Genomic DNA, 26,064 nt, shown 5'->3' with positions numbered 1-26,064 from the left:
CACGTGCCACCATGCCCAGTTAATTTTTTGTATTTTTAGTAGAGACGGGGTTTCACCATGTTGACCAGGATGGTCTCGATCTCTTGACCTCGTGATCCACCCGCCTCGGCCTCCCAAAGTGCTGGGATTACAGGCTTGAGCCACCGCGCCCGGCTGAAGAATATTTCTTTGCAACTTTGCATCTGTTAGGCCTTATTAAAAAAATAAATAAATAAATAAAAAACAGAAGGAATTTAGAAAGGAGAAAAAGGTTTTACTTTAGTTAATTCTATAGTTTGTTCTATTGATTGTGTAACTGTTTGCTAAAGACAACATCCCTAAGAGTAATTATTGCCTGGTGGAAGGCATTTTGCTTCAGTGATAAATGAATTTTCTTGTACAAAATGAAGGAAGCCCATACACCAGGAAAGTACATATGACCACAAACATTAAACAAAAAACATCACCTATCTCTCCCTTAACCCCCTTTTTTAAAATGCAGTCTTACATTGAATGTCTTTTTTTCAGTGGACTTCAGAATAAAATGATGTATTAGCAGTCCTTTTTACACAAGAAACAAGACTTTTTTTTGCTAGTGAAAAATTATGTCTGAATTCTAAATCCTATTCCTTCTCAATTTTGAACCACACACCTTAAACATTATTACACCAGTTAAGGAAGTCTAAGTTTGTAAATTTCAGGGAATAAGGGGAAAAGCCCGAGAAGCTAAAATTTGATTCCTTTGGTAATCTTGATTTAGACAGGGATGTCACTCTTTTGCAGAAATGACCAAAGCATTTAGTGGAGGATGTTGGTGAACTTGGATTTTTCTGATATGAATTGGGATAGAATGATAACATGAAGCGAAATATTCTTATAATAAATGTATATCAGTGATCTCAACTGAATCATTGTGACATCTTGCTACATATTTTCAGGATCACTAAAAGCACCCACAAAGCTCATATCAAAATCTTTAATTGAAGGTTGTTTTAAAAGTATTATCTACATACTAACTATTACTAAAATATAAAATCCAACTTGTTGATTGAGGGGAATGGATAATAAGACTGCAATGGTGAATTCTTTCTTTACAGATTTTTCAAAACATTTAAATTAAATTAAAAAAATAAGTTATAATTCTCCAAAATGTTGATATATCATGTTTATTTTGCTTCAATAGCCAAATTTAAATTCCTTTTCCTTACTATGTATTGAAATCTATATTATTTTTATGTTATAGTGCTAGAGGTCTCATTTTAATATGCAAGGTTAAAAAGTTAGAAATAAGGATTATAAACAAAACAACAGCTCTTAGGACATTCGGAAAATAACTATCACTGCATAGTGATATGGGAAAACCATTTAGTAAAACATAAAAATGTATTAAAATCAAAAAATGAAATGGACATTTAAAAAATTATATTTTGTTGTTGTTTCAAGTGTATTCCAGTAATAAGCAACCTCTTATCAATTTAAAGTTGTTATTCATATTATTGGCTTAATAAATAAATAATAAACTAATCAATAAAAAATGTGTTTAGAGATATTTTAATGTCACAATTCAACTGAAAATAAAATACATTTCAAAAGGAAAATTAAGCTATTTCGTTGTTATTATACAAAGCACACATTATTCTAAAAACTTCCTTAAGTTAATGTAGATATTTCAGTTAGTTAAAAAAATTGTATGACCTTTTCACAAAAGTCTGGGATATTTATTTTCTGATGCATTCTTACAAGTTTAGGGATGACAAATTATATATATATATATATATATATATATATATATGTATATGTATATGTATATATATGTATATGTATATATATGTATATATATATACACACACACATACATATTTATATGTTTATTTCTCTATCCATTAATATATAGTTATATTATTTTATAATATATCTATTATATAATTCCATATTATGCAATGTACATCTGTTGTATATATAATACACTGATAGTCTTCTATTCCTAGAATTTCTTAAATTGGGCTTCATTCAGTTAGAAAATGCCTATCAGCACTGTATTTTGTGACACACAGTAATTACAAAGTTAATTTTGCAAATCTCATAAGCTAAGCACTTTAAATATTTATCTGAATTATTTAAATGGCATTCCTAATAATATCTGGAGCATTGTAAGCAACTTTATTAAATTCAAATAAATTATTATTTTACCTAAAAATGACAGTTTCTTTCAAAATAATTTCTAATTTTGCCATCATGAATTTTAAAGAAGGTTTTAACCTTGAAAGATTAGTACAGAAAAAAAAATTATAATGGTTTAACCTCAAAATATCATTTTATAAAGATATTGCAATAATTTCAGAGTTGAAGCTGTGTTGTTTTAGATAGATTTTCTTTTATATTTTAATCAGTATTGGTAATAGACTTTTTAAATTAAATGTATTTCTTCTGGCACTCATACCCTCTCTAATACTATACAATAATGTCAGTTTTTTGAGGAAATACAGATATTAAAATAACTTCCAGCCAAGTAATTTAATTTATAATTGGAATCCCTGATATTGGAGTAAAACAAAGACACTAACCATAATAATTCATAAATTTGAAGTGTTTTTTAACATTGATTTGTTGGCAAAAGGTGTGAGGTTGGCTTTAGGAATAAGAATATATGTTGTACACGTAGAGAGAAATTATGTAAACTACGTATATATTAATTTTTACAATGTGAATTGAGTTAATATAAGACAAACAACAAAGATAAAATAATAATATATCCTTTTTAAATTTATACTTGCTATTAACTATGATTTCAGAGATAAAGTGCAGTTATCAACAAACAATATCAAGGTTACTTACTATCAACATGCCTATTTACAATGGATGTTGGCCTAAATCATCTGGATAAGGTAGTGTTTTTCAGGTTTTCTGATGTACGATTATTCTCCCCCTACACAGAACCTTTCTGAAGTGTACTCTTTGGAAGGTAGTTATTACATACAATTTATACTTAAGAATTGGAAACTTTTGCTCCATCTCCTTGAGGGTAGAGAATCTAACCATTATTTGGAATTCTTCTAATCTCTTTTGGAGATTCTTCTTTTGTCTCTTACACCCTACTTATTTTTTATTTAATAATTTCTTTATATCACTGACTGATAATTATTCCATATTGATGGCGTTATGTCAGAGAGTCATAAAACACACAACTGGAAGATTTCTAAATGGCCAAAGCTGGAACAGTTTGAGCTACTAAATAAATAAATTAGTAATGGTTTATACTCTAAATCATACAATGAATATCCATGAGTCTATACCAATATAAATAAATGATTGAATAAATAAGTACATCAAGGAGAATAGGCAAATCTCCCATGAAGAAGGGTTATAAATAATTTATGCAGATATCCCCCCTTTAAGGAGGTAGACCATAAATTTCCATTTCTTACATACGGGCTACACATAATGACTTCCTCCCAATGTGCAGAGCACACAAAGGGGAAAATTCACTTTTTGGTGGCAAATGTGGAATAACTGTACTCCAGAGTAATTTCACAGCGGAGAAATGTGTTAAATGTCACCTCAGCCTGGTGGTCCAGGTCAACATCTTTAGTAAAAATGATGCTTGTTAGTATTAACCTTGGATATGATAGGGTGAAAATGTGATGTTATCTGTTTATTTCTTCTCCTAAAGATACGTAACTCCAGTCTAAAATTAAAAAGAAAATCAGACAAATTCTAATATGCCATCATTCTCGAAAATATCTGGCCAGTACTCTTAAATATTGTCGATATTATCAGAAACAGAGTAAGTCTAAGGAATTGTCACAGCCAACAGTTGTTAACCTGAGATACGATTAATAAATATAAGGTGGTATTCTGGATGAGGTCCTGGAACAGAATAAGGGTATTAAGTTAAAAACTCAGAAAGTCTGAATGAAGAGTAGACTTTAGTTAATAATAATATATCAGTATAATTTCAAAAATTGAAACACATAGACCATACCAATATAAGATGTTATTAATAGGAGAAACTGAATGTGGTAATAGATAGAAACACTCTGTACTGTATGTTCAATTGTCTGTTAATTTAAATGATATTAAACAATAAAATTATTATTATTATTATTTTTTGAGACGGAGTTTCGCTCTTGTTACCCAGGCTGGAGTGCAATGGCACGATCTCGGCTCACCACAGCCTCCGCCTCCTGAGTTCAGGCAATTCTCCTGCCTCAGCCTCCTGAGTAGCTGGGACTACAGGCACGCGCCACAATGCCCAGCTAATTTTTTTTTTTTTTTTTTGCATTTTTTAGTAGAGACGGGGTTTCACCATGTTGACCAGGACAGTCTCGATCTCTTGACTCCATGATCCACCCGCCTTGGCCTCCCAAAGTGCTGGGAATACAGGCATGAGCCACCGCGCCCAGCCTAAGATTAATTTTTTAAAAAAGGAGTTTAAAGTATACAGCAGAAATATTTGCTTAATCAAAACTTTTGGAGGAGATATGAGTGGAGAGAGTGAAATAGACCATCAAATTTCCCAAGGTCTATCTAGTAAAAACTGGTATATTTTCTTGTAATTTCTCTTCTAAAATGCCTGCTACTCGAAAATAAAACTGTTTAAATAAATCAGGTAACAGCAACAAAAATACAATGATTTTATAACTTTCTCTAATATGATGGTGTGTATATTCTTTTGGGTGTTTTTGTCCTTAATTAGGGTGGTTTTATGAGATTTCAGCTGGGGTACCATCAGCTTAAGGCATAAATAGGAAAATTTCCAGTTTGACACAAGAAACTGGGAAAGAAGTAGCTGCATGCATCTCAAATGTGGAGTGACATATGTATTATCTGACTGCCTACTTAAATTGTAAGCGCTCTAACTCTTTGCGTATATGCTTGCTCTAAGACAAAAGGGTTCCCCCCGGGTTTGTTATCACAGCTTTAGAATGTCAAGTGGCTTTCCCCTGCAATAGCATTGTTCCCATCATCTTTTTAAAATTCTCTTCTTGGACAATGTTTTCAATAATAGATGCTCTTCACATTAAAACCTGTAGTTCCATACTGCATACTGTTGCATATATACATCTTCTTTCTCACAGGAAATGTTTATGGTACTGGCCTTATGTGTAGTAGCTATTTCCTACACAGAATGGCTTTCCTGATATTTTACATTTGCTTTTGGAGTTATCCAATTTCAGGTGGAACCAAAGAAATCACAAAACCAATTCTAATACATAAAACGTAGTCTACATGTTTGGGATTCTCTTCAAACATGATATTTAAAATCACTGACCATGGTAATATTTCTTCTTTCACAAGAGACACAACTTTTACACAACAATAGCTCTAGTGACTAGAGTTAAAAAAAAGATGAGAAAAAATGTTATAACTGAAAATTTTCCACAATAGTATGGACTGAAGGTATGTGTTCCCTCAAAATTCAAATGTTAAAGCTCTAACTCTCAGTGTAGCTCTATTTGGAATAAGAATCAACTACTGTTAAATAAGGACAGTGCTCTGATGCTATAGAATTAGTGTCTTTCTAAGAAGAACACCAGAGAACACTCTCTCTGTTTTTCTTTCTCTCAAGAACGCACACGCACTGACGACAGGCCATGTGAAAACCCAGTGAGAAGATGGCTCTCTGCAAGGCAGGCAAAGTGCCCTCATTAGAAACATACTATGCTGGCATCTTGAGCTTCCAGAATTGTGAGAAAATAAATTTCTGTTTTTTAAGCCACCTTGTCTGTTGTATTTTGTTACAGCATCACAAGCTGACTAACAGCCATAAAACGAAGAAAATTTAAAATAGTATTCATAAGCACTGAGGATGCTATCACTCTAACAAAAATGCAGTTAATGTTGTGAGATGCATAAACCATATAAAGACATGAAAGGAATATAAAACAAACACAGCTTTACTTTTAAGCATTGACTATTTCAAGGAAGATGGAAGCAAAATATATATGTGATAATATCAGTTAGGGTTAGGAAAATACACTATTGACTAAAAGGAATATGTGAGTAACATCTGTCAAAAATTGGTTATTTTGCACATGTTGCACAAGTCTTAGATTTGTTTGTATGCATATCCTTTATGTCGATTCTGATAGCTATAAAATAATCAGGCTCCATAAAACAGTATTTTTTAAATGTTTCTATTTATGTTTTATATTTATTTGTGAGAAAATACAAATGCCCATCGATGATAGACGGGACAGGGAAAATGTGGCACATATACACTATGGAGTACTATGCAGCCATAAAAAATGATGAGTTCATGTCCTTTGTAGGGACTTGGATAAACCTGGAAACCATCATTCTCAGTAAACTAAAACAAGAACAGAAAATCAAACACTGCATGTTTTCACTCATAGGCGGGTGTTGAACAATGAACGCATGGACACAGGGAGGGGAGCATCACACACAGGGGTCTGTTGTGGGGGACTAGGGAAGGGACAGCGAAGGAGGGTAGGGAGCTGGGGAGAGATAGCATGCTGAGAAATGCCAGATACAGGTGATGGGGAGGAAGGCAGCAAATCACACTGCCATGTGCGTACCGACGCAACAATCTTGCATGTTCTTCACATGTACCCCAAAACCTAAAATGCAATACAAATAAATAAATAAATAAATAAGAAAATAATGATTTTACAGTTTGGTGAAAAGAACAACAAATTTTCTGATGTCACTGTTAAAATATGTTATTTCGATTATAAAACAGTCGCTTACCAATCTATTTTCTTCAAATAAAAACACATTAAAAGAATATATTTGCATTACTACACAACAATATTTGAAAGGAAGATAATAAACATATTTTAAAAATAAGTATTCTATGAATCTCCCATTTAAAACATAATATTTGAGCTGCAAATACATTAAAATCTCTCTGAAAATGATTTTGTGTTAATACAATTCTTGCCGTCAAACTTGTAATAGATCATCTTAGGGACAGCTTAGACTCATGCAAAGGTAGAATGCTAAAGTTCCCACTAATGTGCTCAAAGTAATGTTGGTGTGTGACTTTAGATCAAACTGTAATATAAGTAGAATAATTTCATAACTTTAATCAATACTTTCTTTTGTGAATTTACCAGTTTCAGTAATAAATATCTAGTCAAAATAAAAATATTACCAAATATGTTAATATTGTGCCTCATAATTACATTTTGGTTGATAGGCCACACCACAGAAACACAGTGTTCTATAAGATTATAATGGAGCTGAAATATTCCTATTGCCTAGTGACATTGTTGTGGTTTATGTATGCTTAGATACACAATTGCCATTGTGTTACGACTGCCTACACAATTGGTACAGCAGTATGCTGTACAGGCTTGTAGCCTCATAGTATAGGCTATACAGTAACATCCTGTACAGGTATGTAGCCTAAGAGCATAGGCTATACCATATAGCCTTCACGTGTGGTAAGCTGTACTTTTTAGATTTGTGTACATACACTAAGTAATGCTCACATATGATGAAATCACATCACCACACATTTCTCAGTATGTATCCCTATTGTTAAGCAATGCATGAATGTATTTAGAATCATGTTACTATAAAAATATCTCATAGTTATTTCACTAATATAAATTATTTCACTTTATAAAGTCTAACTGTTTTGCTTAATTGAAAAGAAACAAAACCAATGTTTAATCCATACTGTGTGCCATGAAAAAAGTATTAGTGTAAAAATTGGAAGTTGATGTATTAAAGTAAATCTGAGTACTTAAAGGTGAAATATTTTGTCTTACGATTTCCTATATAATTAAGATAGAGAATAATTTCGTGTAGATTTATTATCCATCATAATTAGTAAGTCAGAATAACTAAGGTATACCCTCCTTCAAGTTTCTAAATGATTTTGGAAGACTGCTTGAAAAGAAATACTTGGATGATGGATTTTACAAAATTGAACCATTTTGTATGTTATGAAACTGACACCCACTTCCATATGTTCTTGTTAATTAATTTTCAAAGTGTTAGTTTGCTGTCATGTAGACAAATCCATAAAAGAGCATAGACCACTCCACCACAGAGAAAATGAATGACAAGGCTCTGGCAGCAGATGGTGACTAGGTCATTCTTTTTCCATCTGGAGTTATACCTGACTAGGTTAGAAAACACAGAAGTATCATGAAAAGTGTCATCTATGATAAGCTCTGATTTGACTTCACAACTCAGAGCAACATTGAGAATTGCCTCCACAAAGTTAAAGAAATGGCTGAAGACAAAAAAAAAAAAAATCAGTGAATTGCTATCAGATATTTTTAATTAACTAATGCTACTTTAGACCTTGTATCATATTTTAGACAAGCCACCTGATAAAAACCAGACATACTAAAGAAAATTGTCTGAAATTTTATCAAAAGCTGAGGTTCAAGTTAACAATTGATCAATTTTTTTTTTCTCAGAGAGCTAACGAGGTTGTCCTGGAGAGGGCAGAGAGCTCCAGAAATTAACAGTTAATTTTTAACCTAACTCATAGACTAAATACGAGAGTTCCATAGGTACCTTGATTATGCAGGTCAGTAGTTATACTATTTCTCTAAACACACAAGCTTGCAGAGCCAAAATATTTGCACCAAATTTCATTTTGAATTGAAATCTGAATTGTAATCATCATATAATGGGAAAGAAACTTTGTGTTAGGTAATTAGATTATCGGGGTGGTTCCCCCATGCTGTTCTAGTGACAATGAGTGAGTCTCACAAAATCGGATGGTTTTATAAGTGTCTGGCATTGCCCATGCTTGCACTCATTCTCTCTTCCTCTGAAGGGATGTCCTCTACCCTGATTGTATGTTTCCTGAGACCTCCTCAGCCATGCTGAACTGTGAGTCAATTAAAGCTCTTTCCTCTCTTTTTTTAACAAATTACCCACTCTTGCACAGTTCGTATAGCAGGGTGAGAATGGACTAATACAGTAAATTTGTACCAGGAATGGGGTACTACTGTAAAGATATCCAAAAATGTAGAGGCAATTTTGGAACTAGGTAACAGAAAGAGTTTGGAGGGCTTAGAAGAAGACAGAAAAGTTTGGGAAGGTTTAGAACTTCATAGAGACTTGTTAAATGGTTTTGACCAAAATGCTGAAAGTGATATGGACAAGGAAATTCAGCCTGACGTAGTCTGAGATGAAGATAAGGAACTTGTTGGAAACTGGAATAAACGTGACTCTTGTTATATTTCAGCAAAGAGACTCGCAGCATTTTGTCCCTGCACTAGAGATATGTGGAACTTTGAACTTGAGAGAGATGATTTAGGATAACTGGTGGAAGAAATTTCTAAGTGGGAAAGCAGTCAGGAGGAAGCAGAGAATAAGAGTTTGAAAAATTTGCAGCCTATTCATGAGGTCAGCAGGTAAGAAAAAAATACCTATTTTCTCAGGAGAAATTCAAGATGGCTGTAGAAATTTGCATAAGTAATGAAGAGTTGAATGTTATTCACCAAGACAACGGGGAAAATGTCTTCTGGGCATGTCAGAGACATTCACACCAACCCCTCCAAACACAGGCCAAGATGCCTAGGAGGGAAAAATAGTTTCACAGGCTGAGCCCAGGGTCCCTCCTGCTCTTTGCAGTTTTGGGACATGGTGGACTACACCCCAGCTGCTTCGGTTCCACCTGTGTCTAAAAGGGGCCAAGGTACACCTCAAGCAGTTGCTTCAGAGGGTCCAAGCCCCAAGCCTTGGCAGCTTCCACGTGTTGGGTCTTCAAGTGCACAAAATTCAAGAATTGATGTTAGGGAACCTCCACCCAGATTTCAGAGGGCGTATGGAAACACCTAAGCATAATTGTGCTTTAAAATATGAGGAAGACAAGATCTGGGAGAAGTCAGGGGCTGAAAGTCTGGCAGTGTGTTCCCACCCAAATGTCTTCTTGAATTGTAACCTGATTGTAACACCAGTGTATTTGGAAAGGGACGTTGAGTGAGGTGATTAGATCATGGGGTGGTTGCCCCATGCTGTTCTCATAATAATGAATGAGTCTCCTGAAGTCTGATGGTTTTATAAGTATCTGGCATTTCCCTGCTTATATTCATTCTTTCTCCTGGCTCCCTGTGAAGCGGTGCCTTCAACTATAATTTTGTTTCCTGAGGACATATTTATTTATAAATTACTGAGTCTGTGGTAATTATTCACAGCAATGAGAGAACAGAATAAAACATGAGAGTTCCATAGATACCTTGATCACATAGGTCAGTAGTTACAATACTTCTCCGAACACACGAAGTTGGCAGAGCAAAGTATCTGAACCTGCTTACTCGATAATAAAGGGACGTGTGATAAGACACTATTCATATTGTATATAATAACAAAGGATAAAATGATTTTATGAACCAATCTCAATGAAAGTATCAGTGACTCAAATGTTGGGTGCAATGAATACTTATTTGCTGACTTGACTGACTTAGCTTCTATATTTAGCAACTTGGTAATTTATATAAACAAGATTCATCCTCTCTTTTCTGATTTTTAAAAATTTAAGATGGGCTCTGAGGCTCATACCTGTAATTCCAGCATTTTGGGAGGCCAAGGCAGGTGGATCACCTGAAGTCAGGAGTTCGACACCAGCCCGACCAACATGGAGAAACTCTGTCTCTACTAAAAATACAAAAACTAGCTGTGCATGGTGGTACATGCCTATAATACCAGCTACTCAGGAGGCTGAGGCAGGAGAATTGCTTGAACCCAGGAGGCAGAGGTGGTGGTGAGCCAAGATTGCACCATTGCACTCCAGCCTGGGCAACAAGCATGAAACTCTGTCTCAAAAAATTAATAAATAAAAAATAAAAATAAATAAAAATTTAAGTATGTTATTTTGATCGATATATATTTTTATTTAAACAATTAAATATAAACATATTTCTTTTCTCTTGGTTCTTTAATCCCAGCTGTATTGTTTGTCATTATTTTGTTTGGTCTAGTTTGATTAGGTTGTTGAAAATCTCAGCTATTCGTTTCCCAAGGAGAATGCCCAAGATGATTTAGTATTTTTTTTTTTTTTTAGCAGGAAAACTAAATCCCACAGTATAAGGAGGAGATAATGCTGGCATGTAGAATGATATCTCATTTTCCAAGATTAAAATTCCTCTTAATATTACAACATTCAGAGTGTTTATTATTTTTAAATCCTCAAAGGTTTCATGTATTCACAGAGTCTTCATAAGTAAAATATAAAGTTAGGACTGTGCCTTTATAGAGGATATTTTTTAAAAATCTGCATATATAGATTTATGAAAGATCCAATTTAGGAAATGTCAATTCTGAATCAAAGATCTTAAATAAGAGAGAGAGCACTTGTTTTATACCATACTACATAATACTTGGTGAATATTTTAATAAAAGTAAAGAAGAAAGCTTAGATTTTATTAACCAAGATCAGATTGTTTCATAGTATTTAGCAATGTGACAATAGAAGAAATACTTTTTCAACTCAAATTAAAATTAACTTCAAAATTACATAAATACATCATATTATTACCTGCAACTTCCTTGAATTATGTTTTACTCTGTTTAGTAATCATCCAATAAATAAAGTGTTAAAAAAATAGCAAAATGTAAAAAAAAAAAAGAAAATGTCTAAGTGGAGAATGCAGATAAACTAATTTATATCTGACTTCTTTCTTTCTCTCTTTCTTTTCTTTCCTTCTCTTTTTTCTTTCTTTCCTTCCTTCCTTCTCTCCCTCCCACCTTTCTTTTTCTTTTTTTCTCTTTTTCTTCCTTTCTCTTTCTCTTTCTTTCTTTCTCTCTCTCTCCTTCCCTCCCTCCCTCCCTCCCTCCCTCCCTCCCTCCCTCCCTCCCTCTCTCCCTCTCTCCCTCTCCCTCCCTCCCTCCCTTCCTTCTTTCCTTCCCTCCTTTCTTGACAGAATCTAGGTCTGTTGCCCAGGTTGGAGTGCAGTGGCATGATCTGAACTTACTACAACCTTTGCTTTTCAGGTTCAAAAGACTTCATGCCTCAGTCTCCCAAGTAGCTGGGATTACAGGCATGTGCCACCATGCCAGGCTACTTATTGCATTTTTACTAGAGATGAGGTTTTGCCATATTGGCCAGGCTGCTACTGAACTCCTGGAATCAAGTGATCTACCCGCTTTGGCCTCACCAATCTGGGCCTCCAAAAGTACTGGAATTACAGGTGTGAGCCACTGGGTCCAGGCTAATTTTCCTTCTTTCTTTCCTCCTTTTTTTTCCTCACTCAATTTGGGTATCACAAATTCATTTCAAAATTAAAAAAATAAAGCAATTCTAGTGGTTAAAATTTTAAAAGTGATGCCAGCGCCGACATACCCAAACAAATGTTCCTATTTCTGATTTTTTTTCATCATGTGAAAGAACTGTAAAAATATCTTGCTCAGAAATATACCTTTGTTACTAGGTTAAAAACATGTGGACATAGATTGTATCTTCAGTTACAAATATTTATTAAATTATAATTATATATGTTAAAACTAAAATCATGAGGTGAGTTAACATTAAATTCTTCACATTATCGAAATTTAATTAGATTAAATATATCAGACAATTTTAAAGCACTATCTATCCTTTTAGATGAATTTCAGCAGGACAAAAAATCAGAAACAAATGAGCTAAATGCAAAGATTGTGTTTAATGTTTTACAATATGGTTCTCCTGCCTATATTTTGTGTCAAGGGCTATTTCTTAGTGGTGTTAAGTATCCTTCTAAGTATATACATGAGGGTCTTTTTTGTGCTGAAACTATAGCTTTATTTATATAATTTTTATATAAATTTTAAACACTTTTACAAATCTTTTGCCTGTTAAAAGCTGTTTTCTGTCAGTATACCCTTATAATTAGTATGCCTAGTACTAAATGTATTGTAAATGTATTGTACTGTCTTTAAGTTATGTGTTAAAGTTAAATAAATCTTAATTCAATATTTCAAATATATTGATCTACATAAATTATTATATGTAGATAAACTATAGATTTGTATCATAAAGAGTATTGCGTAACCGTATAGAAAAGCTGATAGCTATTTAAGCTATCTTACATCTTCCACAGATTTTACTTTGTTATTCAGAGCTATCATGGATTTTATTTTATTATTTAGTGCTGCTACAGATATGAGATTAATCCATGAAGGATAAATAAAATGATAATTTCTATTTTCTTGACTGATTGTAAAACAATTTAAGCCTAATTTGGCTATATTTTTATATTGGATTAAAAAAATCGAAACAAAAGTTATCTGAATTTATAGGATTTAGATATATTATCAAATTCAATAAACTCAGAAGATATTATATTTGTTAAATTTTAATGAACAATTATTACTACAATTATAAACATGCATGATTGCATTCAGAAGACTTATCTACCAGCTAATAAAATAACATACATTACTGTCATTACGTTGGGTTGTAAAATAACCTGTGAGACCTTTCCCCATTAGCACAGATACGGCTTTTTGAATAAGTGATGTGCCCCAAGAACATGTGATTCAGCTTTTGCTACTAAAATGTTTGTTTCTATTTCCTGAACTAAAGAGCAAATCTTTAGGGCTCTAAAAAGCTCCTACTCCTGCTATAATTATCTAACAGGGCTGTAGTGATATTTCACATCGGTGGTTCTACATACAATGTTATGTAAAATTGCTGTGGTGGAGATTAATTTTTCTGTATCATTTAATCAGGGCCATTGTGATATACCACTGCTCATTAATTTTTAAAAAATAATAGCATGATTTCAAATGATATTTCATGCTTTAGCAAACAATATTTTAAATCATTTCCAAAGTATAGTCTTAATTATTACCAGGGTTATTTTACAGTTTCTCATACCTATTCTTCAAATATGCTCCATACGTATTCTGACATAATGGGTATTGCTTTTAATCAAGTTACTTTTCCATTACTATGTATAAAAATTGGTAACATCATAATATAAATCGATAATGTAAATCATAACAAAAATATATGTATGTAAATACCTCCTAGATTGGCATATTTAGACCACTAAATGACAAAGACACAATGGCAAAATACTCTTTGATTTTGTGCTCCCACTGCAGAAGAACAGCTTGGGGGACTACTACGCAAACCATAAAAAACCAAGTTCACTAAAATTAAAAATCAGAAGGAAGTTTTATGATAAAGCCACATGCTAACTTTTGGAATTATTTCAGTGGTTTTTTTCCTTCTTTTTTTTTTGCATATGCATGAAATTATTACGTATTTCTTTAAATATAGCTCACACAGTTGTTCCTAAGAAAAATAAAGGCCATCCGTTTGTGGTTATCATTACTTCATGTTACAAATGTCTAATATACTTCAGAAATTGAAATGTTTTCCATTTACTTGATTGGCGTTATACCTTTAAATATATTACAAAGAAAGCAACAAAAACAATTGACATGACAAAATCTTTGCTGAACTTGAAAATACATCTTATTTTTACTTGCATTTATTTATTTGTATTTGCCATAACAAATGTATCTACTAGAAAATCAAGTTGCCTTCAGTTATAGCTACCAATCTAGCCTAGGATGTAGAATAATCCAGTAAAGGAGAGCAAACCACCCAGACTCCATATGGTGTCTACTCTGTTATATAACATACGAATTTTTCTAGACTATTTATAAGTGCCTTTCAAATTAAGAATTTATTTGCATATGCACTTATTTGTTTAAGAAAGCATATGATGGCCTCTAGTGGTACAGAAAGAAACATCAGTGCTTACATTTCCAAATCAATAACAATAAAATATATTTTTAATAAAAATAAAATATATGAAACAAATATATTTTGTCTATAACACACTGTACTTTTTAGAGTAATTACTCTGAAAACATTCATGCAGATAAAAATAGTAAAATACACATAGTTTTCAAACACATAAAATAAATACTTACGTATAGAGGAATATTGAATGTACTTCACTGTTGGCAGTATGAACAATTGCCAATTTTATAAGGTTATAATACTTTTTTGTGTTTTACAGTTAATTGAAAGCTATATTTGCAAATAATCATAATAGTAATCACAATAATATTTAATATTAATTCTGAATTTATGTGTGCCAAGTACCATGCTAATTTACATATGGTACTAATTTTAACCTTATAACAAGTTCATTCATATTATTATAACTGACATTTTATAATAAAGCAGCTAAATCTTTAAGAAGCTACATGTTTTGATTAATATCCCATAGTGTAAGGGAAGAGGGGGCTTTCCCACTGAGGTTTACTGTCTCTTAAGTACTCAATTGCTATTTTATATCAAGTCTGAATATAATGTTGTGATTCTTAAATGTAAAATATGAATAACTGATTTATCCATCAAAATTTTGATATGAGAATTGATAAAATAATGTAATGAAATTAATTTTAATATAAAAATATATAAAATAATATAAAAATTTAATAATATAATAAAAATAATATAAATAAAAATTAATTTTAATAATATAAAATAATTAATATAAAAACTCATGCAATTTTTAACCAATATAATTTTAAAAATATATTTCTTATAATACTTCCAAGGTATGTTCAAGTCCCTATTTTAAACTACTTTTATAAAATGAAAGACTAGTTAGAATTAATAGCTGATACTTTATTAGAATACATCAAATACTAGCAGTAACAACAGATTTTGTTGTAACCTTATCTAGGGAACTGAATTATTTTAACAACAAGACATTGTAAGCAAAAGAAATTGATGTCTATTTTCTTAGAAGTTTTTTCAGTCATAGTTAAAAAAAGAATTTCCACAATTTTTCCAAGTTAGAATGTAGCAATAATCCTTTCTTCTTTCTTCCTTTCCTTCTCTCCTTCGGTCTCCCTCTCTCGCATTTTTCTTAACTATTTCAGTCCATTTTTGTCTCTGATTTTTTAAATTACATGCATTAAACAAGACTGATTTTGGTGTATCTCTGAGTTTTAATACATGTACAGGTTTGTTTAATGACTATTACCATCACAGTGTGGAACTGTTTCATCACCTAAAAAATTTGAGCTGTTTTTCCTTCATACCTAATCCCTGACACACACTGATCTCCATTCCTGTGGCTTTTCCTTTCCCTAAGTACCACATAAAGGAGATCACAAACAATGTAATACTTTGAGACTTATGTATTTCATTCAGCAAAAGGCTTTTGAAATTCATCTGTTATACTGAGTTTATCAATATATAGTTTGTTTCTTTTGGCTGCTGGGCATTATTACAGTGTAGTGGCACACTAGAGTTTGTTCATCTATTCAGCTGATAAAAGACTTTTGTGTCATATTCTGTTTGCTGTGATCATGAAGAATCATTTAGGCCACTGTGATGTGAACAGAATTTTTTATTTCTGTAGGATAAATTCCTACCTGGTCACATAGTAAGTATTTTAACATTATATGCCAAATCTGATTCATTTGTAGCTTTCAGATTCTCCATTGAAAAATATTCTTCTCCATTTTGCCCTCCATTTTTTTTTTCATTTTTCGTTCATTTTTTTCTAACTACCCTTACCAGAATTTCTTGCTCCTGAATAGGACCTAGCCTACTTTCGTGGAATTTCAAAGGCTTGCATCTGTTTCCATTGCGGCTTTAAATGCCTTCATCCTATGGTCTCTGGTGTCTCTTACCTAAAAGGGGGGAAAAAAAAAATGCCTCACTGACATTTCCATAAATTTCTTACTTAAGTTTATAATTTATATTCAACATCCATATAATAGTTATCACATAAACAGAAGAAATTATTTTGTACATTTGAATTTTCTTTTGTATTTTGCTGCTTTCTAAGGGCTTTGGTTTTCATTAATAGATTGGGTAGAGGCAGGACATGGGATAGAGTAGAAGCAAGAGCCGATACTTTTTTTAGAGATGAATTTAATGATCTTTCAGTTACTCTTACAGGTTATCAAAGGGACACTGAGGAAAAAAAAGGTGTTGCTAACTGAATAGGGACAGCCTTCATTGGAAAAACTATCATTAGCAGTCTTCATTACAGCTGTAATGATAACATGAAATGTGATATCTTAATAACTATTGCAATTGGCTGTTAAAATGCAGCTTTGCACACTAAAATTTCTATGCTTCTCTTGTAGAATTTCTCAGGAAATATGCTGTCCCTTGACAGTTTTCTGCAGTTTACTGGTAACCTCTGACTTTTAGGAGTTCTCATCTGTTCAAAAATAGTGCTTAAAAAAAAAATTCACCCCTAGTCTCACTCCTTATCTATCATCTATCTGTTTATCTAATAAGGTGTTGTTTTTTTTTATTATTATCAATTTAGGCAGTTGCTCTAAAGAGACAAAGAAATCAAGAGCATAGCAGCATGATATTCTGTGTTCATTAGGCTGGAATCCTTTTATTCTACATATAATAGTAAATGAAGTCACAAAATAACACTTATTTTTTCTAATGTCTACTCAAATATTGTAGATATTTATTTTTCCCCTATATAGTGAATGTATCCACAAAGCAGCAATGTTTCAAGAAAGAGTTAAAAGAGGAGGCAAATTGAATCAGATATCTGGATATAAATTGTTATACTGGGGAAGACAATACTAACAAACAATTGATATTATATTTTGTTTTACTCTTAGACTTTAAGTATTAAATGATATATTGTGCAAAGCTACCATATTAAAGCCAAATTAACTTTCAGAGCCTTCTAAAATGATGTACAATATTAAGTTATTGCTGAGAAAGCAGAATGAGTCACATATAAAAACCCAAAAGTTCAAGTTTGGAACCATGGATGGATAAAATATTTTTATATATTTTGAATACTAAGTATAAAAGAAAATTTAGATGAAACCTTTTAAGAAGTCCAATTTCAAATAGATTTGATGCTGCCAAGCAAAGAATTAATAGCTTTAAATATATATGGAATTTCACAAAATATAAGTTGCAGGCTGTTATGGACTGAATTGCTTTCCTCTTAAAAGTCATATGTCGAAGGCCTAACCCCCTTGTGACCGTATTTGGAAATGAAATCCTGAAGGAAGTAATTAAAGGCAAATGAGGTCATCAGGATGGGACCCTAATCCATGATGACTGGTGTACTTAGCAAGAAGAAAAGAGATGGTAGGGATGTGCTTGCACAGAGATAAGGCCATGTGAGGACAAGCAGAGAAAGCCATCTGCAAGGCAAGGAGAAAGGCCTCAGGAAAAGACAAACGTGAAAACAACTTCGTCCTGGGCTTTTAGCTTCCCAAACTGTTAAAAGTAAAATTTCTGTTGTTTAAACCTCCTAGGTCTGTGGTTTTTTTTGTGTGTTTGTCTGTCTGTCTGTTTTTGGCAACCCTTGCTTACTAATACAGAAAGAATATCAGTTCAGTGGATTTCAAATCGTGCCATAATAGGTCTTGGTGTTGGGAACAATTATATTTGGGATCTTAGAGGAATTAAATTTTTTGTGGGCACATGTAAGTTTGGAATTAAATTTTTTGTGGGCACATGCAAGTTTCTGTCGTTGGCAAAAGGAAGCAGTGTTGGTGTTCTAAGCAGGCTGTTTCTTTGTTCCTTATTTTCTGACAAACACTGTTTCTTGAGCCTTCTCTTTAATTCAACATATTACTTATTCCTTTCAAATAATTCATTTTCCTACTTAACACAGTTTGGTTGGAAAAGAGAAACTCTGACCAGTACAAAGAAACTATCAAAGAAAATCTGTATATTAAAATATAAATATTGTTAACTTGGAAGAAATTACTTTTAGTTACTACTATTATTTATATTTTATGTGGTTAAACATAGTCACAGTTTATACAGTTTTCTATCATTTCTTTTAATTTATAGTATGTCATGTTCATTTAACTAGTCACTTACAATCTATAAATTTACCCCGTAATTATTTATTGATTGCTTGCAATGTTTCAGGCACTGTGTTAGGTACTAGAGTAGTATAGTGGATTAGCAGGGATGAAGGCCTCATGGTTCCTGCAGTTCAGTATGAAGTATATACTTAAAAATTTATTTGTAAATAGAAGAAAGTCTACGTCTTTTTAAATAGTACTACCTCTGTCCTGATGGGTGTTATTAACATTGTTAATATTATTATACATGGTATTATAGATTTTTATCCCTGTATATACAACTCTGGATAAATATTTTGATTAATATCTAAGGGATTTTATGAAACAAATAGATGAGTTAAAGGGTTTGGATATGCTAGAGTTCTTCATAAATTCCTGACAATATTAATAAGAAAGTACTACCTGATAAATAGTATGTGTCTATCTCACTGCATGCTAGCCAGGAATGAAAGTTTGTAAATGAATTATTTGCCAAAAGTTCTCTATTCACTTTTCAATTATTTCTTATATTTCCATTACTCAGTGAATTGGTCCTCCATATTCAAACATCATTACTGTGTCATTTTCTTTAATTGTCTACTTAAGAATTTTACACGTTTTAAATCACAGGTTTCATAGTCTTTATGTGAAATATTTAATAACAACATTTTAAGCCTGTTGTTATATTTCTTGCAAACACAATTCACCTTAATCTGCAATGTTTTAAAAATTAAGTTGTATTTTCAAATTTTCCTAGTGACCTTGCTTAGTTCATTTATAACCATTGTAATTAGCATTATGAAATAGGACATTGCCCTTATTAGTATAATTAAAGTTTTAATGCTTAATCTTTCTTTTTAACCAAATGTACCCTCACACATCTGTCCTCTGGGAAGATCTTCCCTTTCCACATCCTCCAAGCCCACTCTCATATGTAGCTGTTATCCAGCCGCTGTTCATTTTGTACTGCACATATTTTCTGCAGTGACCCATCTTTAAACCAAGTCTTTGATTTTCCTACTCATTCAGTTGGATGTTGCATCTTCATACAGCCATGACTATAAGATGGAAGTGGAATACTATTGTAATTATTGTGACTGACGTGGGGTTGTGAGGTTAATTGGCTGTCTCATCCTGTTTGGACTAGATTCAGGATATACTAATTTTGTCCTGATAGACTTTTGTTATGTCTATCACACTTTAAGATTTAATAAATCTTACATAACCCATCACATTATGGTCATCCTCAGATGCATGCTCGTTTGGTCTTTCATGATTAAATGTTCAAAGACTACCAAAGTCCATAGTACACCAAGATGTGTAAAAGTATATTATACTTTGCCGCTAATGGCATAGCATTTCTCAAGAAACCCAGGGATACACATTGTGGTTCACCCACTGAAGCTTATTGTAAGCTTCACACGGCATCATTTTCTCCTGCTGCCACTTCCAGTACAATAACTATGCTTGGTCACACGGTCAAAGCAATGGATCCCTGGGTGACTACACCTGCTACACGTTTTTTTCTTGCTTTAAGCCCTACTCAAAACTTACAGCTTTCATATCACCAGGCATGTGGGTCAGAACAATAAACTTAGATACGGAAAATGTTGCATTCAGATTCCAGAAGGGACAATTAGGCCTCGTGTTTCTTTTTGTGTTGAGGAATAAGAATATGGCACTTGTCTTTTACTTTGGAGAGATGACTCCAACATACCTCTGACCACTGGACCCTTACAAAATTCATTTAAAATGACTGTTCTTTTTTTTTTTAATGTGCAAGCATTTAATTTGGAAAAAGTCGTGTACACAAGTTATCAGTAAGACTGGAAAGCAATTCTGGCTCTGAAGATGAGAGAGGGAGACAAGATAGGCTAGATGTGTCCTAGACTGCTATGCAGTCGAAGAAAGACACAGCAACGGTACTGGGGAGTGTCCCAGTAAAGGTCATCCATGAAAAAGATCCCACGTTGCCTACGCATGGCTTTGCCTAGGTATTCCTGCTGTGTTTATACTTAGACTGGGACGTCTGACCTTGGTACTGAGGAACCGTGTTAAGGAAAACCTAGTCCACAAGGGGCGTGGTTTCAAAGGCAGGGATTTCCCAGCGCCTTACCTCTATCCACGTTTCCATCTGGGATCTTAAAGTTCTTTGTCTGACTTTCTAGTGCTGGGCTAGGTAGAAATTCCAGGCGAGCTTCTTTGTTCAAAAAGCCCGCGAAAAGCTCTGGGAGGAAGGGCCTCCGTTGCCCGATGTAGCAGCCAATCCCGTATCAGGGTCAAAGATCAATCACTCCAGAGGAGGTTTGAAAGAACTCCTCTCATTGGACAAAAACATGAATGGGGTGGGAATAACTCCAAGGTTATGCTACTCCTTACCTATAGGGATGGATTTGCCTCCCACAGCAGCATGGGAGAGCGCGCTCTCGCTCTCTCTGCCTAATTAATCGCTCTCCGATGAACTCTTTGGGTTTGTGATATTTATTCCAATGGTAAGCTCACTGGGCCTCCAGGGCCTCGTCCGCCATAGCTCTGGTAAGGGAGGCCAAGGACCTGGGCACATCAGATCGGGGAAACTGGAAGAGTCTTTGGGACACCCGTGCAGCTCTGCTCCTCTCCGGTTACATCTTTGGCGATCTTGGCGATGGACGGGCAGGGAGCTGAACTCCTGCGCCCAACCCTGGTTAGAGTACCAATGTTTCCATGGGTTTCAGAGTGCAGCCATTGGGGTCCTTAATCAGTTACACTGCTGTATAATTGGTGGCATACGAGGTGCATGGTCACAGACACCACGTATATTTTACAGTATTAGCATGTATGTTTAATAGAAAAATGTGTATAACATGATCTATAATGTCAGGCAGAAACAGAATTAAATTCTACTTTTGCCAATTTTAGTGACATTAAAGTAAGAGAATTTACAGATCTGAGGCTATTTACTCAGCTTAATAAATGTTTATAATAACACTGTACTTACTACATGAGAAATAAATAAATAATATACATAAAACATCTGGCTCAGAGTAGGTAAGCAAGATTAAAATGCCAGGCAATCTTAGTTTTAAGATTGCCTCTATCTGTAGAATAAAGCTAAATATTATGATCAATTGTGAAAGTGGATTTGGTTCAAATATTTAATGAAATAGTCCCCTATATGCCACATGTGTGTGTACATATATATATATATATATATATATATATATATATATATATATAATAAGGGTTTTGATTTCTACAACTAGGAAACTAAATATTAGATAGAGATGTAAATTATCTTTCTCTACAAATAAGAATCTATTTATGAGAAAGAATTTTTACTGTAGGATAAAGAGTTAAATGACTGATGGATAAACAAGGGAATAGGTAGTAAAATGTAAAATCATTTTGAGCCTACTCAGACATCAAATTGGTTCTTAAAAAGCACAAAATTAAGACTAAAAAAGCATACCTACAAGTAGCAAATATCATGCAAATTTATAAGTAAAATCTAAATTAGAATAAGCTCATAGATTATGTAGGTATCTGTTCTCTTAATGCAATTTTATTTTATTGTTTAATATCAATTTTATTTACAGTCAATTACAAATGTGTAACATTCCTCATATTTGCATTACAAATCAGTACATTAAATAACAGAGAAAAGTATCTCCTATATTCGTTTGCAGAACTTATGTCTAGATTCACTGGAACTTACAGTAAAAGGAAATAAAGGAGACTAACGTCATCTATTACAAATAATAATTACAATAAAGAAAAGATTAGGCGAAATAAAAATTGCATTGCCCAAGTACCTGAAGTATAGGAGGAATTTACCAAGAAGACTAATTCTTTCTAATGAAAAGTGCTTTTTGTTGAATAGCAGACTGTTAATGGGAGCAAGTATGAATGTTTTAAAATGAAACATGTCCACATTCTGAGTAGAGTATTTAGCAGCCTGCAGTGATTTGGTCAGTATAATTTTCAAATCATTTGCCATTTAATATTGACACTTCTACTAAAATAATTCATGTTTCGAAAATGTCTCTGCTTTTCAAAGCTAACATTAATTAAATTATATAAACCAGAATAAAAGTTAATTATATTAATACAATTGTTTATTGAAAATACCCTTTAATTTCTCTTGAGTTTAGTAAGCTCTTATTGTATACAACTAATTAGGTGTTTTGAATGCTGCTGTCCTGGAGACTTTATAAAGAATGGGAGAACTCCAGAGTTAAATGCAGAAGGTGAAAAATGTGCTGCATTTCAATAATGCTAAAGGAAATTTTACTGCTTTCCCTGTTTGAGAAAACTATGTCATGTGCTTGCTTTAAAATTCATTTCTATCATGAGCTGTAGTACTTGTAATTTGTGAGTTATATTTTGAATAGTTTTCTGATACCTTATTTCTGTTTTCTTTCTTTCTCTTTCTCTTCTCTCTCTCTCTCTCTCTCCTTTTTTTTTTTTTTTTTTTTTCTCCCACCCAAGCTGGTTTATTTGGTCTCCCGCGCGTACTCAGGCCTGCATCACCGGCCGCGATTTCTCTGCAGCTTCACTCCGGAGCCGGTACCGCCCCGCCTCCCAAGATGATGCTGCGGTCCGCGAGTTCGTCTCCACTCACAGGGTCCACCATGTCCTTCCGAATCAGCTTCTCCACCCATGCAAGGGTGACCACAGCCCCGCAGGGCCGCAGCACAGCGCGGGGGGTGGCGTTGCTCAGGCTGTCGCGGGTCCCAGCTGCGGCGCGAAGGGCACGGGCGTGGGGTCCGACACGTGCAGGGGCTTCCCCCACGTGGGGCCGGTCACCGAGCGGGACGGCTTCTCCAGTGGGGGCCTCGGCCTCCGGCGTCGGCCACGGGATCCAGACCCTGGGCAGCACTTTGTCCTTGTCCTTCCTCGGGGGACCCACGCTGGGCCCGGCTTGGGCGTCACCTGGGCTGGGGGCCGCGACGCCTTGGCTGTGAAAGGCTTGGGGAGCGGCTCACGGTGGCCGACTCCTCCCCTGAGAGGCCGCCGGCGGCCGGAGCTCCTTCTGCTGCTTCTCACAGGCCTTCATCTGCCGGGCGATCTCCGTCTGCGGATGCGGGGTGTCCTCCGGGAGGGCCTCGCGCTCATACCCGTAGCCGTCTGGGGTGACAACAGGATCGCGGCAGGGCTGCAGGGAGAGGCAACGGCAGTCCAGTCCTTCACGGCATCTCGGCTCGGTCGCGTGTTCTGGGTCCCACAGCCTGAGGCCGCTGTGCCCTTCCTCTTCCAGTGGCACGTGTAGACAGCCCCCCCCCTCTTCCCGTGGCAGGTGTAGACAGCCCTCCCTCCTCATGGCAGGTGTAGACAGCCCCCCCTCCTCTTCCAGTGGCACGTGTAGACAGCCCCCTCTCCTCTTCCCGTGGCAGGTGTAGACAGCCCCCTGCTTCCTCTTCCCGTGGCAGGTGTAGACAGCCCTCCCTCCTCATGGCAGGTGTAGACAGCCCCCCTTCCTCTTCCCGTGGCAGGTGTAGACAGCCCCCCCTTCCTCTTCCTGTGGCAGGTGTAGACAGCCCCCCGCTTCCTCTTCCCGTGGCAGGTGTAGACAGCCCACGCCGTGCAGTTCTTCCCATGCCGCGTTATGAAGAGTCACGAATGACTCTTCAACTGTCTGTTGTTTTTCTTGGAAGCTAAAATAAATATTATTTCCTTTAGCAAGCTTTTGGAAATGTCTGAATTTTGATCTGTAAATATTTAACTTTGTATGAATGAATGTGTTATAATCTTTATTTATTTGATAACAATTTTTAAATATTTTTGAAAGTACACGTGCTTGATTATATTTCTGGGGGAAAACCCATTAATCATATTTTTAAATCTTACATTAAAAAGACAATAAATTTGAGGAGCGAGTGTTGATATTAATTAATCCTGTTGTTATTTTCCCCAGATTCTTGGATACGGTCACTTCTGTGACTTTTTCTGAGACCAGCTACTCTGTGGAGACAGCAGAAATTTTTTAAAAAATGTATTATGTACATATACACACACACATATATGGTAAAAATTGTATGTGTATGTATATAACTACACACACACAAATGGTAAAAAATGTAGAGAATAATATGAGATCCAAATATACATGACAAAAAGTAATGACTGTTACCAATATTTTAAATTGTTTCAGCAAAGACACAGATTCAGTTTTTCACCTTCTTCTTGGGAGTCAGAGGTAGTTACACTTGATGGAGAGAAGTGGGAAAGCCTGAGTTTCCTTATGGTGTGACCTTGCCTGATCAATCTCGTGAGAGAAGCAAAACGAGAAATAAATAGAAGAGTTTTGTGCTTCAAGATTCAGTCTCATGAAAACAGTCATAAACATCATGTAGACCAAGTTTGTGTTTCTCTAGCATAGAAATGGCGAGCTTTGCCAAATCTGAACAGTAAAGATTCCGTTGTCATTGGGGCATCAGAGTTATTGGAGATCAGCTAATATTAATCAGAAATTCATCCTTTCTAAACTAACAACAAAAAAGCAGTATTGAGCATTAAAAAAAATGCTGGTGTTTATTTCATACTTTTCAAAATATGATTTCTTCCAGAAAAGAATAGAGAGTGGAAGGTATTTAGCGAATAATCATTGCAGGCCCACTGAGTGTCAAAATTCTAGGAGAGATTAAGATTGGCCTCAGAATTTCCCTTCTAAGAATTGACTTACAGTTGGTAATAAAAATACTAATGTAAACAGATAATTTGCTCATAATCAATAATATGTTTTGTTTGAATTCCCTAAATTTACTTCCAGGGCAGTTACAATTTAACCATTTAATTTCAGGAAACACCCCTTTAGGCTTAAAATTATTCACTTGCTGTGTATCAGTTCTTAAATTGACTGAATAGAGATAATGGAAGTATTTACTTTACTGGATTTCACTCATATGGTCAGTTTCATTTATAAAAACAAATCTTAGCCAGTCAAAAAACATTGCCCTGACAAGCTGTGCGCAATGACAGTAATTCCACTAATGCAGTTGCCAAGTACACTAATTATCCTAATGATGATCCAGTTGTCTGATAATCGCATCCCCCAAGGACCACATACAGTCAATCCACACAGCTGCAGAGCCCTCTCCAGGCTCATTTTGCTTTTTCCTGTCTTGGTATAAACTACATAATATTACCTTATTAGCATAAAATAATCATCATAGCTGAACATGAGCTGAACATACAGACAGCTAAAATGCTAAAGGGTAAATGAAGAGGCTTCTACATGAGGTGCCAGATCCTATCAGTCATTTCTCCAATGCCAGATAGAGCCATAGTTTCAACCACAAATCTCCTTTCACCTAAAATAATCATGTGGGTTTTGAATAAGTGGGAATACTCAAGTGATTTATTTACCTA

General features: G+C 34.5%; 1 pseudogene; it reads right to left on the bottom strand.

Moving 5' to 3' along the window:
- Positions 1 to 23,157: 23,157 nt before the first annotated feature.
- Positions 23,158 to 24,309, bottom strand: LOC120367735 (nitric oxide synthase-interacting protein pseudogene; annotated as a pseudogene).
- Positions 24,310 to 26,064: the final 1,755 nt, after the last annotated feature.

Source organism: Saimiri boliviensis, chromosome 3 (assembly GCF_048565385.1).
Source record: "Saimiri boliviensis isolate mSaiBol1 chromosome 3, mSaiBol1.pri, whole genome shotgun sequence".
NCBI lineage: Eukaryota > Metazoa > Chordata > Mammalia > Primates > Cebidae > Saimiri > Saimiri boliviensis.
The sequence above is the reverse complement of the archived record's forward strand: the minus strand, read 5'-3'. Positions and strand labels throughout refer to the sequence as shown.